Genomic DNA, 5779 nt, shown 5'->3' with positions numbered 1-5779 from the left:
TGAATTACTATAATCTAATATACAATTTCATTCACTAAAATAAAAAAACTCGATTTTTGATTTGAAATGTAGAATAAAGACAATCATTTAACAACAAAACCACTTCTAATAAACAAGTTCATTCATTAAATTATATGAAGGAAACAGGAATTGTAACTTCCCTCAAATTCGGCTGGTAATGCAGCCAAGCCCTAAAATTTGGCTGGGGTTGCTTGATTGGTTGCTAGGCTAGTCTCACAGTCTGCCACGAGATGAGATTGAAGGATGTGGAAACTAAGGTTGAGTTCACAGTGTCCAAAATTCAACTTGAAAATGCTATTAACTTTCTCACCATTATCATCGATGCCATCGTGAGAAAGTCGATGATGAACATGGTTTCAGGACAATCTAAATTCAAGAAAAAGCTCAAGAATGATGTAGGGATGATGACACCTTTGACCAAATCTCCCCTCAACGAAACTGGAGCTGTGGAAGACCTAGGCCTTCATCTCAGACCCCAAAAATTAAATCCTTATTAGTTTATGGTCTTTTTAATCACTCTTAAGACTTAACTTTATAGGTAATTACTGGTTAGAGCTTATTGGTAATCTGGACTGTCTCGAGATGCTAGGTCCTGTAAAATCTTCTTCCCTCAATTTTAATCCTCTTCACTCAGTTTTGCAAAGATGGAGATATCAACCATAAAGACAACACATACACATATATAACAGTTACCTTGACAGTAGTAAATGGACAATGGGACTTGAGATGAACAATAATTAAGGTGCTAAAAGGATGAGCACAGTAAATTCTCTCTTCGCTTCATTCTCCTCATATCTGCCTCAAACAAAGCTATAACTATACTTTTTTGTTCAGAAGACTGTAATACACAGGCTCAACCTGTGACTTTTTCCTACCAATTTATATATACCATAAAACATAGAACAGAAAATTCGGTTCAGATCAATTCAGGTCATAGCTAGAAACAGAGATGGAAGCTTGAGGACCTGCATGTATATAGACAAAATCAAAACTTTGCCCTGGGGAAAATGATGCCAACCATTTGGAATACCTTGGTTTGAAATTATTCCTCTCGCTGGCACATGCAAACTGGGAATGTGCTTACACAGAATCAATATTTTCACATGGAAAATAAATAATGAACAGCAACGTCCTTAAATAATTGTTACAAGAGAAAGATTGTAAAAATTAGGAGAAAGCTTAGACTCTCCAAAATCACCACGGTAGACTCTCCAAATTCGCGCCAGGTAGGTGTCGAACCTACGACCTTCTGCTTAGGAAACAGACGCTCTATCCACTGAGCTACAGGCGCAATTTAACGCAAAATATAAATTATTCCTACAGCAGCTATTTAATGGAAAATATAAATTTTATTTCCAAGTTTCATGAAAAAAAAATCCCGTCATCTATACACTGGCATTATAATACATGCAATTGCCTATAGACTATATATAAATTTAACAAATTAAAAACTTCAATAAACTTCTTTCAAAACCCTAACTTCTGTCTTGTAAGAAATTCCTTGAACTCCTGACTCTTCAGATCTTGTAAGCATTGCATTGAGAGCATGCTTACGAAGAGCTGAAGAGCATTGAGTTCAGAAGAAATTTCGTTTTTCGTTTCGCATGCTCTTCAGCTCTTTGTTTTGACATTCCCCCTGAAAAAGAGAGCACTGTGAAGCCATGCAAATTGTGTTGGAGAATTGCCACTGTTTATGTTCATAAATCGCAATATTGAAACAGAAAAAAACAAAGAATGAATGCAAAAAGGGGCAATTCTTACTAATTTATAAAATTCAGAATATGTAAAGAGGTCGATCTTATCTCGTAACGAACAGAAAAAATATTGCTTTCTGACAGTTCTGTATTTACCGTACTTGCTAAGCAAAGCAAAAAAAACCCTAAAACTTGACGTAGAAAGGCGAATGAAGATAAAATATGACGTAAGAAAGCAAATGTATAGTTGCCACTTGCCAGGCTCTGTCCTGGCTCTGCGTGGGCAATGGCTACGCAGCGGACAAAATGGCCCGCCCATGCCATGCCTTCTCCAAACGGTCCAATCAAACCGTACATCACCGATCTGATCGAAGGCATTATAAAACATCAAAATAACTATACATAAAATTTATATTAAAATAGTTAATATAAAATTATCATAAAAGATTAAAAATATATTATTTTATTTTCAAAATGTTTTATAAAAAAGAATGAATCATTTTATTTATTTTAAATATTTTGTTCAATGAATGGAACCTACTAAATTTTTCTTTGAAAATAATTTATTATTGATTTTATTTTTTTTGGTTTATATTTTTTAATTTTAAATAATTATACTTCAATCAAAAATAAATATTTTTTATTCTTATGTATTTTATTTTATCTAATTTCTATTATTTTGATATTAAATTATGCATAATGAAAAGAGATTAATTCATTATATTTTATTATACTGAATTAGAATAGAAATATTAAATTTAAAAATTTGATTGTTGTAATGTGAATTATATTACTCAAATTTAGTTTGAAATTTTTTTACAATATTTTAATTGGTTTATGTTAAAAAATTCATAGCACACTCATATTTTTCTTTTTAGATTATTTATGTTTAAACTATTAATGATTTTTCTCTTAAAATATATTGGTTGAATTTATTTTCATTGTAAAAGTAGAGTAACAAGTATGCCTAATATAATTTAGTATGTATGAAGCTTTACAAGTTCTTTACTAGTATATATATCTTAAATTTTAATTTGTATAAATTAGTTGAGATAAGGTTTTAAATTTTTTCAAATTAATTTTTATTTATATTAAAATTGAATATGAAGGAGAATGCATTTTAATCTTAATTTAATATACACATGTTAATTAGGATATTTAATTATTATCAATATTATTGGTATTAGTATAGTATTATAGGATTAACTTATTAACATAAACTTGTGTATAAAAGTATTCTATTATTATTAATATTAATATTATAAGCATATTACTATCATTACTATGGTATTACATAATTAAGTTATCATTATATTATTATATAGAAATTATCATTATTATATTTCTTAAAATTATTAGTATTATTGAATTTATACTATTATCACTATTTATGATAGTATTAATTGATTTCATCTAGTTAGTAATTTAATAAGTGTTAGGGTTCAAGACAAGCATTAGAGTTTAGTTTGATTTAGTGTTATTTGTTTATTTTTTTATATAAATCAAGATAGATGATAATGATTAATTTATTAATATATTATATTATTATTATTATCATTGTTATACTTTTGAAATGTAGTGTTGAAGTAGTTTTAAGGTTTATAGTATTATAGGATTAATTTATTATTATATTATTCATTATTAAGATTTTTAATATACATCAACATAGATGATAATGATAGTGATTCTAATACTATAAACCTTAACGTTAATTTAAGATAGTGTTAAGGTTTATAGTATTATAGGATTAATTTATTATTGTACTATTATATTATTCAATATTAAGTGGAATAATGAACATATTAATTAGAAATAAATAACTTTATAAGACATTAATTAGTATTATTGGTGATTTTGACAACCGTGTTTTCCCCTAAATCAATTAACAAGCTAATATAGGGGATTGAGCAACTCCTAGTTGAATATCTTCCAAGGTTAGGGTTTAATTTTGATATGGTTAGGGTTAAGGTTAAATTTGGTTTGGTGTTAGGGTGAAGGTTCAATTTGGTTTAGTGTTATTCTTAGGGTTGATTTTGGTTAAGGTTTAGGGTTAGGTTTTAATTTTAATTTTGAGTTGGTTAGGGTTAAGGTTAAATCCAGTTTGGTGTTAGGGTTAGGTTTTAATTTTAATTCTAAGTTGGTTAGGGTTAAGGTTAAATCTGGTTTGGTGTTAGGTTTAAGGTTCAATTTGGTTTAGTGTTACGTTTAGGGTTGATTTTGGTTAAGTTTTAGAGTTAGGTTTTAATTTTCTTTTGGTTTAATATTCAATAAGGATCTGGTTGAGGATTCAATTTGGTATAGAATTAGATATCACTTTGGTATAGGGTTAGGGTTTAATTTGGCTTAGGTCTTGATTAGGTTTACAATTAGCATTTGAGTCAGTTTACTATTAGGGTTCAATTTGGTTTAAGGTTAGTGTTTATAAGGTAAGGGTTTAATTTGTTTCAATATTCAATTAGGATTAGCATTAGGGATCAATTTGAATCAAGGCTAGGGTTTGTTTTTTTAATTTTTTTTGTTTTGGGGTTAAGGTTCAATTTGATTAAAGGTTTAATAATGGTATTGATGTTGTGTGAACTCTATCATGTTTATAGTTAGTGATGAGCTAAAATAATAGCTCTTTTATTTCAATGACTGATAAGTTTTTCCTATGTTTTAAGTCGCATATTCGGACAATGTTTAAGTCATGTGATGTATTAAAGTTTTAACTATGTGCATTCTGAATGATAGTCAAACCCGTTGAACCCTGTATTGTTTTGACTTAATATTCATGTTGCCATGCGGATTATCATAGGTAATATCATGTGTGGATATATAAATGTTATGATTAATAGAAATAGATATATATGTATGCTGGTATGTTCTAATCCTTTGAATGCAGGAGTAAATAAGTTGCTCCAGAAGTGGTTATTTTAGGCTAGATGGAGAATCGCGTCTTGAAAGCAGTTGGAGACATCTCAGGGTGGTTAAATATTTAAAATAGCGGAGAAGATGGTGTGCAAAAGAATCAGCAAATTAATAGTGAGGTGATACCATATTCATTTATGTTTGTCTATAGCAAACATCAATCTAGTAACCACCACCATGCTATATTCTTGGTTGCAGTTTAGTTGAGTTCCACGTTTTTTGTGGATTAACTTCTTCTCCTTGCAGTAATAAATGTTTCCGCCTAATTTCATGGGTATGATCTAGATAGTACGAATTTTGTTATAGTTTTCTTATAAATAAAGACCTACACCTCTTCACAAAGGGTAGACAGCGTTTTCCAGAATTAAAGTCATTTCTCTTATCTCATGTGTTGTATCAACTTTTGGAAATAATGAATAAAAGCTATGTTATTCTGAGTATATAGAATCATTTTGAAGTCTGGTTGCACTCATCCAACGGGGCCCACTTGGTGAGTATTCATGTGTGATTGTTAGATTAAATTTCCTTTTTGTTGCAGTAGATGTTCTGACAACTGACTATTCTTGCAGCCACTGGAACCAGATCCTGTGATTGTTCCTACAGCCAAAGCAGATAGAGTAATTCCTGTTTGTTAGCTCTAAACTTAGTTAACATTTATTTAGTTAGAATCTTTTAATAATATTAAGATTTCCTGTAGCCATTCAGTTGTTATTTTTTTGCTTGTTTATTTCAAATAGACTTAGTTGTTGCAGTAGTGCAGAATGACTATCACAGGAACTTAGTGCATATACAATGCAGGCCCATTTCAAGTAATACGTACTTGGGTTGACAAGTAAATAAACTTCAATCATGGAGATGATAGCTACTCAAAATGGATGACCAATTTTTGGGTTAAGACTTTAGCTCTAGTTATTGTTCCTATTGGCTAGGCAAATATTTTTGTCATTGTTGTCGGGGATGGTGTCAAACTAGGAACCTGTCATAGTTATGAATTTTTAAAATTTTCAATATAGTTGGTTTTGATAGCTAAGTTTCTTTTAACTAATTTTCATGAATCTGCATGCATAGACGAAGAAGAGATTCTCAAGGTAGATTCCTTCCTAACTGTCTTGATCATACAAGAGTCGATCCATATGAAGCACTAGATGTAAACCCTT

At 29.9% G+C, this 5779-nt stretch overlaps 1 non-coding gene across 1 annotated transcript; it reads right to left on the bottom strand.

The window, feature by feature from the left end:
• Positions 1-1239: 1239 nt before the first annotated feature.
• TRNAR-CCU (transfer RNA arginine (anticodon CCU)) lies at positions 1240-1312 on the bottom strand. Its single transcript has one exon. It is a non-coding gene; the product is annotated as a tRNA-Arg (tRNA).
• Between the last annotated feature and the right edge of the window lie 4467 nt (positions 1313-5779).

Source organism: Cryptomeria japonica, chromosome 10, assembly GCF_030272615.1.
Source record: "Cryptomeria japonica chromosome 10, Sugi_1.0, whole genome shotgun sequence".
NCBI lineage: Eukaryota > Viridiplantae > Streptophyta > Pinopsida > Cupressales > Cupressaceae > Cryptomeria > Cryptomeria japonica.
This window is presented reverse-complemented; position numbering and strand designations above follow the sequence as displayed.